We start from the raw sequence: 14,974 nt of genomic DNA on the forward strand, positions 1-14,974 counted from the left end.
ATATCTATCTATCCCTGGACATCTTGTTCTCTGATGACTGAGTATCATCGTATTAGGTATCTGAAGGGCACAGTTTCTGGGGATGTGGGTAGTGATGGCTGCTGAAGCTTATACTCCAGATCTGAAAAGGCTGCAGTGCTCAGGTGATCCTCAGCATGTCCATCCCTGGTGGGAAATGACGCCTAGCTCAATGTGGAATAGTGTGCATGAAGGACTATATTTTAATCTGAAAGTAGAGAAATCCATCCTTAAAGAATTTTAACCAGTGAAATCTTCTGTCATCAGCCATGTGTTTTGTAGCAGTCCCTGAGGCCATTCTAGATATATCCTTTTAAAAAAACATTTAGAATGTTAAGATAATACTTATTTATGTATTCATCTTCTTTTTTTAAACTCTTAAATATTATTATCATTATCTTTTTAGGACATCACATTCTATGTTCTCTATTCCTTAACCACTCTGTCCCCAGGCAACCACTCGTTTTCTGTGAACAGATCAGTTTTTATTTCCTATGATTTTCTTGTTGATGTTGCTTTTCTTTTTTCTTGTGGTCCTGGACGCTGATTGCAGAGACATTCTAACTCCAAGCCACATCCCTGGCCCTATTTTATTATTTTTGAGATGGGGTCTTACTAGGTTGTTGAGAGTCTCAATATATTGCTTAGGCTGTCCCTGAACCTGCAATCCTTCTGTTTCAGCTTCGCAAATACTGGGATTATAGGAGTTCCCCACTATGCCTGGCTAATAATCACATAAATATTTTTAACTTCAGTAATTTATAGGATTGAACCCATGGGCATTCTGTCTTGAGATAAATCCCTAACCTTATTTTATTTTTATTTTGAAACAGTGTCTCACTGGGTTGATGAGTGTCTCACTACTTGCTCAGGCTATCCTCAAACCGGCAATCCTACTGTCTCAGCCTCCCAAGTTCTGGGATTACCAGCATGCCCCACGACGCTCAGCTTTTTATTTTTATTTTTTTTTTTTAGTGTTTACCTTCAGGTATATAATATGCACTTACAACTAATCCAAGTATACTTTTCTCTTTTATAGTGAATTACAATTATATACCACACTGAGGTTCAGTGTGTTAAAAACATGTAGACACACAGCTTTTTGTGTATCTTCCTCCACATTCCACCCTCTTGCCCCTTTCTTCTCCCCATGGAGTTGTGAGATTGGTAAAAATACCTTCATATATTATCACAGTATTATTTGAATTGGTCCTGTTTTCTGTTCCTCCTTCTTGACTTATCCTGGCACCTTCCTCTCTGGCTCTTTTTCCCAGCTGCCATGAGCTGAGTAGCTTTCTTCAACCTATATGTTCTGTGTGATCTCAGACTTGGAACAACAGAGTTGGCCAACCATGAACTGATTCCGCCAAAACTATGAACCTAAATATTTCCTCATCTCAGTTGTTCTTGTCAAGTATTGTGGTCACAGTGAGGGAAAACTGGTTATTACAGTCCCAAGTCCTGCAAATACAACCTGATTTGGAAATGGAGTCTGTGCACATATAATTTAGGATCTTGAGATGAGACTATACTGGATTTAGGGTGGGTCCTGAATCTGAATCTAACAACTGCTGTCCTTGTAACAAAAACAAACAGGGAGATCTGACACACCAGAGAAGAAGGACTCGTAAAGGAGACAGATTATTAGAGTCTTGCTGCCACAAACCAAGAAAAGGAAGATCCAGCTGATTCTGCAAGAGGCAAAAAAGACCATCCTTTCTAATGTAAACCTCCACAATAAGCAAGACCTGGACAACAAATTGACTTCCGATTTCCAGTTGCCAGAATCGTGAGACAATAATTTTCTATTGTTTTATGCCATGAACTTTGCAATAATTTGTAATGGTAGCCCTAGGAAACTACTATATTTATTAAAAACACATTTCATATATCTGTGATTATAAATAAATACTGTGAGAGTACTGAGATGCAGGCTCCTGCTTGAAGGGTTAACGAAGCAACTCTGGCTCCTGAGAAGCAGCTTGGAATGCCAGGCTGGGAGGCAGGCAGACTTCCTCTAATCAGTGAGCTAGGAGTCTTGCCGAGTTGCCTTCAAGGTCGGAAGCAGCTCCGGCCCTCTCTCTGAATGTCCTTCCCAGCATAGACATTTCTCAGAAAACTTATGGTATGATAAACAGCTTGAAATGTTATGAGCGGTCACAGGTGTTCTTTGCTTCTAATTGTAAAACAAAAGTTGCTTTGAGACTGATCCTTTGGCTTTACTCACACACATCCATTGTTGCTTTAAGATAACCTTGTAATGTCTAAAATAGTTAATTTGTTGCCAGGCGTGGCGCACGCTTGTAAACCCCGCGTTAGGGAGGCAGAGACAGGAGGTTCACGCAGGTTGGAAGCCAGCCGCGTGCGCTGGCTTAGGAGACCCTGTTTCCAAATAAAAATGTAAAAGTAGGTCTGGGAGTGTAGCCCGGAGGTAGAAGGGCTTCCAGGAACCCCAGTACCAACGACAACAAAAAAATAAATAAATAAAATAGTTAATTTGTCTATGGATCCCATCGAAGCTTTCTCTATAAAAGTCTGATTGCTCTTTCAATAAAACATGCAGTGTACATGAAACCTGCATCCCCTGTTTCCCGTGAATCGGCTTTACCCTTAGGTCTCCAGTGCACTAGACACTGACAAAACACCAGTAACACTGACTCTATCATGACAGTAAGGAAAGTAGTATCAATGATGGTATATGAAGATATTTTTTTTTTGGAGTGTGATACTGGGAATGGAACCCAGGGACATTCTACCTCTGAGCTATACCCCCGGCCCTGTTTTATTTTTTATTTTGAAACAGGGTCTCACTAAGTTGCTGAGGGTGGCTTAGAACCTGCCATCCTCCTGTCTCAGCCTCCCAAGTACTGGGATTACAAGCGTGTGTCACCACGTACTGCTGAAGACAAATTTTAAAATTAGTTAAAATTATTTTGTACCCAGTCCATATATATGTATGTATGTATGTATATGTGTATAAAACCTTACAAAGTAGAAACTATGTCTCATTTCCACATTATTCAGGAATAACTGAGAGACCTAAGACTGCACAGCCTGGGAATTGGGATAATGTGTTCGTCAGCTTTGCACCACTCTGACCCAAATTCCTGACTTAGAGGAGGCTCATGGTTTCAGCGGTTCAATTTATAGTTAGCCAGCATGTCTTGGGGAGCAGGTCATAGTAGAGAAAAGTTGCTCAGCTTGTGGCAGCAAGAAAGCAGAAAGAGAGAAAGGAAAGGGCCAGATACAGGTATAGTCCTCAAGGCCAGGCCTCCAGTGACCTACCTCCTCCAGGAGGTTTTCAATACATGAGGTTTGGGGGGCCATTTCAGATCCAGGCAATAACAGACAGCTTGAATTAGCACCCAACACATCCTGCTCCAGGGCTGCAGAGACTATCAACTGTGAGTTGTCAAGTAAAAGAAGCAATCTGTACACCCATATATATCCTAAGAGGTCATTAAAAGTAACACTCAATATGTTGCTGTGTTTGTACAAAACCCTGGGAAGTAAAGAATGTTAACAGGGACTGGAAATACCTCTTTTTAGGATTTAAAATTTGAATGGGAGAAGAGGGGAGAAGAGGAAAGGGAGACAGAGAGAAAAATCATGAGGATGTCCAAGAGATTTTATAAAAACTTTAATTTTTTGAAATTTAATATAAAGGCTCTGAGGTTTAAACCATGAGGTCTCACATGTGTTCTTTTTTCTTCTCACCCACTATTTCTCTCTTTGGAGCACATAAGATCACTCCAGTGGAATAGTATAGGTGTTTTTTTGTGGGTCTGGGGATGGAATCCAGGAGCATTCGACCTCCAAGCTACACCCCCTGCCCTATTTTTTAGTTCTTTATTTTGAAACAGGGTCTCACTAAGTTACGGAGGGCCTCACTAAGTAGCTGAGGCTGTCTGCGAACTATGATCCTCCAGTCTCAGCCTCCTAAATGCTGTGATTACAAGCATGCGCCCCCACGCCCTGCTGTATCAGTTGTTGAAAGAATGGATGATTATGTTAAAGAAATGGTAATTAAATCTTGAGTTTTTATCACTCAGGCAGGCATCAGGTGGCTGAAATACTCATGTGACATGGCTGGACAATACTTGCCTGGAGCTTATATCTGTGAATGGGTCCCAAAGTTTCTTACAAGTGTATTAATCAAGTGGTCTAGGGAAACCACTGGGCAGATTACCTCATCATCCCTCGGTGCTATAGTCTGTCACTCAACTCACAAGATCAGGTGACGATATCTCTGTCTTCCCAGCATAAGGAACTAGATTCAGGTTTGCTGAGACACATGATGTGAAACAGTTATCAAACTGCAAAATAATTAGGTACGTAGAAAACCTTCTGTCCCTAATTCTTTGAGCCCAAGGCATATCAGAGAGCACTGTGCTGCTTTTGCCTGGCTGCCTGTGTTCCTGCCTGTGTTCCCTTTTGGAGAATTAATGAGATGTGGCTTTTACCGTGCCCAGCCAGCACGTACTGCTGTGTCCCAACATTTATTTTTTATGTACTTATTTTTTTGGTGGTACTAGGGGTGAACCCAGGGGCTTTTCTACCTCTGGCCTATACTCCCAGACCTATTTTATACTTTATTTGGAAACAGGGTCACACTAAGTTGCTGAGAACCTCACTAAGTAGCTGAGGCTGGCCTCGAACCTGTGTGATCCTCCTGTCTCAGCCTCCCAAGCGCTGGGATTACAAGCGTGAACCACCATGCCCAAAAGTTTTAGGGCAGCTTGGGCAATCAGTAAGAGTCTGTTTCAAAATTGGGCTCAGTGGTAAGCCATGCCTAGGTTCAGTTTTCTAGAACCACAAATTAAAATCTATGCCAAAAATGGTGTGAAAACTTTAAGGAAATCATTTGTAAACCTCATCAAAGATGATGGTTTGGTAGTCATGTCTTCTGAAATATAATAGAGATTAACATGTAATTTTTTAAAAATATTTTTATTGGTACTTTGTAGTCATACATCCTAATGGGGTACAAGATGGTAGAGGCATACATGCACGTGTCACTCATTGAGCCCTTCCCCAATTCCCAACTAATTCTCTCCCTCCTCATGTTTGGCTTAAGGATTGATATGTTTGTGAATGCACATTATATACATTAGGGAATGCAATTTCAGCAGATAATTCACATAAATTCATACATGAGCAAAATATGTTTTAATAATAAGATGCGTTTTAATAATAAGACCAAACCAGAGTAATTAATAAATGAAAACGTACTTATATTTTTAAAATCCTGTGAATATTAACTAGAAAAGGCAAAGATGCAACTGTGACTCCATTGTTGGGAAAGGCTGTGTCTATGCGATCTTGTACAGCTCACCTACCGGGACACATTAACAGGACATGTACCCTTCTACTGACACCAGACCACTTTGGGTCAGGGTTAGGAGTCAGGCCAGTGAGAGATGCAAATGAACTTACATAGTGAATTGTTTTAAATTCTATATCGATGAAAAAAGTATTTGAACTAAAATGTAAAATAGAAAATCCTTATGCACATATTAATGAAAGATGCATATATATTTCATACCTTGGAGTTCCTCCCAGAAAGCAGGGCCTTCACCGCTGTTACACCACATATGCACAGACTTCCCAGTCTGCCCCCCTCTTCTCAGTCACCCCCTCTCCAAAGCACTATGGACACAGCTACCCACACCCTTCCTTATGTCCCAAACCTTTGTCACCTCCTCCCTGCATAGTGCTGCTGGTGACAGCCAAGGTATACTAGAGCTGCCTGGCCTTTCCTGGCAAATATTTTTACATTATTCTTTAGTGTGTGTGGGGGGGGGCGGTACTAGGGATGGAACCCAGAGGAATTCTACCTCTAAGCTGATTTTATTTCTGAAATGGAAACAGGGTCTTACTAGGTTGCTGAAAGCTTCACTAAGTTGCTGAGGCTGGTTTTGAACCTGTGATCTTCCTGTCTCAGCCTCCCAAATATTGGGCACCATCATACCTGGCCACCCACAAGCTTTTTCAGACAGAATTTGGATCATTTTCTTTATAGATTCATTAGCTGGATTTTAAGTGGGGTATTTTGTTTTAATTTTGGGGGCATTTTATTTTTTTAATTTTGTTTCTTACATCCATCTCTTTGTAGAAATTTTTGATAATAGAGGTACCTTGGAGCCACCTTGTGAGGGAATCTTGAATTGCAGTTTGAACAGATCTGGGCTCTGGCCAAGCCCATCCCACTGAGCTTTCAGGAAAACTGGATATAAGAGTGGGTGTTTCCAGCGTATAGGAATGCTGAGGGCTTCTGACAGAAGGTGTATTTATCCTATGATTATTATGGAGATAGGAAAGGATTATTAATATGTAATTTTTATGCTTTGAAACCTCTGGATAAATAACTAAAGACATAAGTGAAAATGGGTTCATACCAGTTATGATCTCTCTCCATATTGTGACCATCTTTTCAGGAAAATACATTTTTCTGACAACATTATAAATTAATTTTTAATTAAATTTTAGTTTTTCTTACTTGATTGGGTATTTTATTGTATGGATATCCAAAATTTTATATTCAAGTGATGATAATTTAGTTCTTCTAGTTTTACCATGACAAATACATAACCCCTTGCTAACATTTTATACATATGTATGTTTATATGAATGTATATATGTATATATGCAAATATATTTCTCAGCATTTCTATTAGTATGACTTTTTTTTGGTACTAGGGATTGAACCCAGGGCATTCTACCTCTGAGCTACACCCTCAGCCCTATTTTTTATTCTTTCTTTCTTTGTTTATTTTTAATTTTTATTGGTGCTATTATATTCATACATCATATTGGGGTAAAAATCTTGTGTGGACATACATGTACACACCAACCATTTAGCCCCTACCCAGTTCCCACCCCATTCCCTCCCCATCCCTCCTTTCCATTCTTGGCGTAGTGGTTGACTTCGAATATTCTTTATTTTGAAAGAGGGTCTCACTAAGTTGCAGAGGGCCTCACTAAGTAGCTGAGGCTGGCTACAAACCACAATCCTTTTGTCTGAGCCTCCTAAGTACTGGGATTACAAGTGTGGATCATCACACCCAGCTATGGCTTTTAAATACTCTTACTAATTCATATTTCTAACATTACAGCACGAAAGTACCTGTTTCTTCATGTGATAGAAATAAATAAAAGGAAATAGAGAGGAGGCTGGAATCACAAGCCCTTGAACCTCATACCAGATCCATTATACACTTATGGGGTCCTCACTGGGATTTTATCTGCCTCACGAAATTTTAAAGAGCACTGTTGAAGGAGTGGCCACTGGGTACATTATTAGAATCATGTGCTACTATAAGTTTTTCCATCCTATATATTATTTATGGAAAATGGGAGACTATTAGGTGCCCTTTGAATAAGGATAATAGGTAGTATTCCATTCCAGCTTTTTATTAGATGATGTGTATAAATGTGAATTTTTTATTAGTGGGTTCGATTTTACCATATGTAAATCAGCACCTTAACAGAGGTACTTTGAGAGAATTACATAAAATGTATGATTGTCAGCATTTGTTTAATCATAACCTGTGAAATCATAACCTGTGCCTGTTTGCTCATTTTCTTTCCTCTGAAGAGAGTGTCTCTGATCGGCGACTTTGAGGCTCATGTCATATGAGTAGCCGTGCTACTGTGACTATTTCTGCATACATTTGGAGCAAACATGCCTGGGACTCTCTCCACCCTGTAACTAAGAGAACATTATTAATGGAAACTTTGCGTTTTGTATCATGGATGTTTTCCCATGTTTCCACAAAGAGGTTGTATAGTTTCTTCTCATCTGGCAGTGTGTGGGGTTCTCCTTCCTCATATTTTCTATTTTAATGGGATCTAAGGTAAGCACTCTGTCACCAGGCTTTCCTTCAAACTCTAGAATTATTCAGAGATGATTCTGAGGCATCATTGTGACCCATGGCATTTATAGGAAAATAGATTAGGGGAAAATAACCTAAATTCTAAGGCTCGGTTATCAGATTAGCAAATGTAAAAAATGTGGGGAAGCACATGATTTGCTGAAAACTGCAAAAATAAATGTTTTCTTCTAGTGCCTGGTCTGAATATATACTAATAAAAGGATTATATAGCTGTATTCAACAATGAATATTATCAAGGTTAAATTTTCCTATTCTTTGAGGCAGCAGTTCCACTTGTGGGGTTTTATCTAAGTTGCTAAGGGTCTTGCTAAATTGCTAAGGCTGTCCTTGAACCTATGATCATCCTATCTCGGCCTCCCAAGTACTGGGACTACAGATGTGTTCCATTATGCCCAACACCCTCACCCCTTTTTAAAAATTAATTATTTTATTTATTTTAATTTTGAAAGAGAATCTTACTTAGTTGCTGAGGTTGGCCTTGAACATATTATTCTTCTACCTCAGCTTCCTTAGTACTGGGATCACAAACGTATGCCACCACATCTGGCTTGAGGCATTGGTTGACAATATAGGTTTTATTATTTCTCAGCGTTGGTGAGACCAAGAATCCAGGAGACCTCTGCCACCGAGAAGAGAGTTTTCCTAAACTCATTTTCATAAGACGAGCAAGTGGCATCTCCGATCCCTCATGCCACACAAGTCTACACAGAGAAGCAGCACATTAACAAGTCAACATGGCCAGCGCCTTTGTAGTTCGCATTGAAAGTGGCAGTCATGGCAGGGTAAGTAGCTGGGATTCAGTATCCTGAACAATTTCATCAGACTCTGGGGCACAAGGTTGCCCTGAGATGTCTGGTCTTAGTGCCTGGTATGATTACAGCAGGAAATTACTGCCCTGGAGTATTGGAGCCCAGTAGAAGAATTCTGTGTATGTGTGGGAGCTCTGGGTTGGTTATTTACTATGACAGATGCATTCCTAGGTGAGGTGCTTCCTAGGTATATGAATTAGCTAACCAGCTGATGGGGATTGAGCCTGTATTGATTGTTAATAACAACTGAATTAATTGCTAATAAAAACAAGCCTTCGTACTTAGGCAGAACAATAAAATTCTATTCCCTGCCTCTAAGCTGTCAGCCAAAAGCTGTAGGATTGACCTTGGACAGCTAAAAGTTGGCTGTTAGCCCAGCTGAACATGGAATGTTAAAACAGAAACACCCACATAGAAAAGGAACTATATAGATTCTCACAATAGTTTAGACTAAAGTTAAAAGAATCCAACATTAATCACTAGTTACAAAAAAGAGTTATAGCCCAAAGCCTCCATACTTTAAAGGACTATATTCCTGTATCTTTCTTCTCTTCATTATAAAACAAGTTTTCAACATAAAAAATAGCTTCTCACAGATAGAGATAGAAAAAGGCTAAAAACTCATCAAGGACACAGGTGGGCAATGCATGCTTTAAAACTTCAAAGAGGGCATATTCCATGTAACCCCTGACCTTGCTAACCAAGTAACACATCCTGATCATTAACAAGAAAGGCTTACATCGCAGAGAAAATTGGTGGGCCTGCGCCTGCACTGGGGGTGGGGGAGACTATTGGCTAAGCAGGATGGAAGAGGGAGATAATGAATATTCAAAAATATTTTTGTGTCCAGAGATTTCAGTGTCTTACTTTCAAGGCACTCCACTGCATCCCTTTGATGTAGTGCTTTGATTGTTCTGTCCCTTCTTTCTACTTTTGTAATAATAAAACTTTGCTTAAGCTTGCATCAGTGTAGTTGTGGCTTGTTTTTCTAAACTTGCTAAGAACTAGAACCCACAGTGACATCTCAAACTGTTAAACCAACCAGCAAGGCCCCAGATGTCACAGCATTAAGCATATAGGAAAGAAGAAATCTGTCCCTCAAATCAAACAGGAAAACCTCCCCTACTACTAGATGTCTACCTTAGTCCCTCACAGGAGCCACTCAAGCGGGCTCAGGTCCCTAGGGACCTGTAGACCTCCCACCTCATCTCCATGCAGGAGAAATCTCTTTCCTCTCCCCTTTCTGTGTCCTCACAGGCCCATCCCTCCCTACCTTGTGCGAGTGGCTCAGGACTTTTCATCAATTTAAGTTTTCACAGTGGATGGCTTCAGACAGCTTCTGTTTCCAGCCTTGCCACAAAGCTCCCCTGATAGGAAAAGAAGGGGCACCAAGCCTGGCTGCTTGGTGGAAACGTAGGGAAGGCAAACAGAGGGGAAGAGAGATTAGCACACAGGACTGGGTGTCCTGACACATTTGCTTCACGTGTGTCACTGGCAACTCAATCTGACCAGGCTGGCAGGCACTCTCCCTGGCCTGGCAGTGGACATGATGAGCAAACACTTTGCTACACAGCTCTGTGACTCGGAGCAGTCTGAGTTGTAGTCACACTCAACCCTGAAGGAGAAGTCAGTGATGCCTCTCTAGCAGGACTATCATGAGTTTAAATCCAGACGCTCTTTGTGAAGCATCTAGAGCTCAGCATGGTGGTGGATGCCTGTAATCTCTACTACTTAGACCTCTGAGACAGGAGAATCGAATGTTCAAGGCCAGTGTATGGTGACTCAGCAAGACCTTATTTCAAAAAAACTTTTTTTTAAAAGCTGGGATAAAACCAGGCATGGTGGCGCATGCTTGTAATTCCAGCATTTGGGAGGCTGAGACAGGAGGATCGCGGTTGGAGGACAGCCTCAGCTACTTTGTGAGACCCTTTGCAACTCAGTGAGACCCTGTTTCAAAATTAAGAATAAAAAATAGGGCTGGGGGTGTACCTCAGAGGTAGAATGCCCCTGGGTTCCATCTCCAGTGCCACAAATAAAATAAATAAATAAACTGGGACATAGCACAGGCTCTAGAGCACCACTGAGTTAAATTCCTAGTGCTGAAAGGGAAAAAAACCCTGAAGCGATAACAGGATAGAGTTCTTGCAGATATATTGCTAAAATTGTCAGGCACAGTGGCACACGCTTCTAATCCCAGCATTTGAGAGGCTGAAATAGGAGGACTGTGGTTCGTGACAGTCTCAGCTACTTCGTGAGGTCCTTTTCAACTCAGTGAGACCCTGTTTCAAAATAAAGAATAAAAAATAGGGCTGGCGGTGTAACTTGGAGGTAGAATGCCCCTGGGTTTCATCCCCAGTAATAATAATAATAATAATAATAATAATAAGTATATATATACATATATAAGCATATTACTAAAATTGTTCTGATTATTTTAGATGCTACTTTAAGTTGTAATGTTTCATTTTCCAATTGCTTGTTGAGACAATATAATGAATCTATTTTCATAAGCTGTCCTGGACTCTATGACCCTGATAACCTTATTCGTAAGGCCAAACTTTTTTTTCTATTTCTTTAAATATATTTTTGATGGTACTGGGGTTCCTGGAAACCCTTCTTCCTCTGGGCTACACTCCCAGATCCATTTTTATATATTTTTATTTGGAAACAGGGTCTCTTAAGCCAGCATGGCTGGCTTCGAACCTGCACGATCCTCCTGTCTCCACCTCCCAAGTGCGGGGATTACAAGCGTGCACCACCATACCTGGCCTTTTATTAAATATATTTTTATTGGTGCATTGTAGTCAAACATTTTAATGGAACAGAAAACTTGTGGAGATATATATGCACACATCATCCAATTAGCCTTTATCCTATTCCCCATCCCATTCCCTCCCCCTCTCTCAATCCCATGCTTGATTTAGTGATTGGCTTGGATATGTTTAAGTACATCATGTGCTTTAAAGAGTTTCCCTCTTCCCCCTCCCATCACCTCAGATAGGTCCCCTTAATTGCTCCCCTATAGGGCCCCTTCTTCAACTAGAGTTCCTCCTATTACCCATTTCTCCCTAGTTTTTGCATATTAAGGAAAGTATCTGATTTCTTATTTTTGGTGACATTTCCCTGTAAACGCCATAATTTTCTCCTTTATGGCTGGGTAAAATTCCATTGTGTACATATCCCATAGTTTTGTAATCCACTCATCTGTTGACAGACATCTTGGCTGGGTCCATAGTTTGGGAATGATGAATTCTGCATCTATGAACATAGGTACTCATGCATTGGTTTGGTAGTTTGGTTTTCATTTTTTTAGGTAGATACCCATAGGTGGTATTGCTGGGTCATATGGTAAGTTCATTTTCATTCTATTGAGGATCTTCCATGCTGTTTTTCAAAGTGGTTGCATTAATTTGTGATCCCACCAATAATGTATTAGAGTTTCTACTTCTCCACACCCGATCAATTACAGTTTATCTCTTCCTTGGAAGTCTTTATTTTCCACACTGATTCCCATTTGCTGAAATCATGACAACCAGAAGGTGAGGGACTTTGATGAGATGATCCACTCATACCCGACTTTTTGATAGAGGTCACTTGGATCTGGAGATCTGCTAAGAGATGGGTTGAGGCAGCAGCAGCTTCAAGTACTTCCTAACCACACAGTTATATGGACCCACTGGCCCTTTACAGGGCAGCAAGCCCCAGTCCGGCCTCGCTGCTCGGCAGGCTCCGATCCTGGCCTCGCAGGCCCTGGCACCGGCCTAGCCACACGGTAGGCTCTCATCCTGAAGGCCAAACTTTTAGAGTTTCCTTAGGTTTTTCTACATAAAATCACTCTCTAAAACTCATTGGTTTTCCATCTTGCTTTCTAAATTGTATGCCTTTTGTTTATTTAACTTTTGTGTGTGTGTGTGGTACTGGGGTTCCTGGAGCCCTTCTACCTCCGGGTTACACTCCCAGACCTAATTTATACTTTTTTATTTTTGGAAACAGGGTCTCCTAAGCCAGCGCGCCTGGCTTTAAACCTGCGTGATCCTCCTGTCTCCGCCTCCCAAGCGCGGGGATTACAAGCGTGCGCCACCACACCCGGCTTTGTTTATTTAACATTTTGCACTGATCTTAATATCCTGTATTGAGTGCCGGAGCTACTTTTGGATTTATTTGCTTTATTTCTTAGAAGTAATCATTTATTTTTAATATACTTTTATTGGCGCATTGTAGTCTCAAATCATAATGTACTTATGACTGATCGAGACATCCATGTACACAGTACCTGGTGAGTTTCGCTTCGACTCCTTCCCCATTCCTTTCTTTTCCCTATATATGATATTGAGATTGGCATTAACTGTGTGTAATCATTACAAAGTTTTGTGGGTACCTAAACAGGGAACCCTATTAGGTAGGATTACTCCCCCCAATTATTCTCCTCCACAGATTGCTTCCAGTTTGTTTTACTTTTATTTAAATGTCCTTTATCTATATATAATTCAGTTCATTTCTCATTTAGTAAAAAGTAGTACCTTGGTTGGTCACTGCCCCAGCTCTCACACCCTTGAAAGAATGAACTGCAGGCAGGCAGAACCCTTGGCTGCCCATTTTAGAGTCCTCCCAACCCCACCCTAAATCGATTCCCTTCAGAAGAACTTGCACACCAAATGAGAAGAAAGGAGCCCTAGAGCCACCCTCCCTTACTCCTTACAAAAGTTTTTTCCTCCTCCCTGTAGTCTTTGGGAACAGAGAGGCCATAGTCCCCTTGTCTCCTGCCCCAGGAACTTCACAGAGTTGGGGTCACAGGCCTGCTGAAGGCTTTAAGTGTGCGTCCCTTGCCTTTTCTCTCCCTTAGGACAGCAGCAGAACCGAGGGAAGGCAGGGAGAATTTCTTTCCCTTCATCGGAAAGAGTGGGGAATGGGGCATTGTTGCTGAGTTTGGTACCCTGGGTCACAGTGCTAGGTACAGGAGGGTCATTTTTAAAATTTATATTGGAGATTGAACCTAGAGGCATTTTACCTCCGAGTTACACCCCATACTGATTTTATTTCTAATTTGGAAACAGGGTCTGGCTAGCTAATGAGAGGCTCACTACTTGCTAAGGCTGTCCAAGAACCTGCGATCCTCCTGTCTCAGCCTCCCAAGTACTAGGATTATAAGCATACACCATCACGCCCAGCTCATTTGGGTCATTTTTAAAACTAATTGCATTGGTGCACTGTAATTATACAACACAGCGAGGTTCACAGATACGTTAATATCTGCACACACCACTTGGTACTTTCCTTCCACATCCCACTCGGCTCCTCCTCCCTCCCCATAGCAGTAATAACTTCCTCTATGAATGTGTTATTTGATCCATTTCCTTCCTCAAGCCTTTTCTCTGTCTTCTTTCTCCCATCCAAATCTCTTTCCCGTTTTCCCTGTAGCTTCCACATATGAGAAAGCACATGACCTTTGACTTTCTGAGTCTGGCTTTTCTCACTTACCATATTGTTAGAAACATATTCTAGGGAAGCTGCAAATAAAAACTCATCAAATCAAAAGTAATTTGGCAAGGCAATGTACTTCAGCAGAAAGGTGTGCAAATGACATAGAATCTGGGTAGCAAGCATATCAAGCAGGCAGGTCGCTTAGGTTTTATCCCTAAAGCAACCCTGCCTTTCACTCTGATTTAGGGGAGGGCTTGGGTTCACAACTCTGCACAATTGGCTACTTTTCAGGACAGACAACAACTTTTTTTTTTTTGTAGTGCTGGGGGTGGAACCCAGAGGCTTTCTACCTCCAGGTTAAACTCCCAGAGCTATTTTATATTTTTTATTTGGAAACAGGGTCTCACTAAGTAGCTGAGGCTGGCTTCAAACCTGTGCGATCTTCCTGTCTCAGCTTCCCAAGCTTGGAGATTACAAGCCTGTGGCCAGACAGCAACTTTGAAACAAAGTTCAACATTTGGGAGCTAAGATGGATGACCAAAACTTAAGATGGCTGACTTTAGGAAGATGTCTGGTCAACTAAAGGTCAATTATGAGCTAAGATGGAGGATCAAAACCAAGATGGTTGTCTTTTAGAAAATTAAGAGAGTAGAGCATATAGATATATGTATTAAAAAATGAGTGCTCATGTTACAGTTACTAAATGAAAGGGGTACTATGTAATTTGCTACTTTGACAGAAAAGATGTTTTCTATTGCTTACATAATGATCTCTAGTTTCACCCAGTTTCCTACAAATGACATAATTGTGTTCTTGATGGCTGAGTCAAAC

The sequence above is a fragment of the Muscardinus avellanarius genome (assembly GCF_963383645.1).
Source record: "Muscardinus avellanarius genome assembly, chromosome: X".
Taxonomy (NCBI): Eukaryota; Metazoa; Chordata; class Mammalia; order Rodentia; family Gliridae; genus Muscardinus; species Muscardinus avellanarius.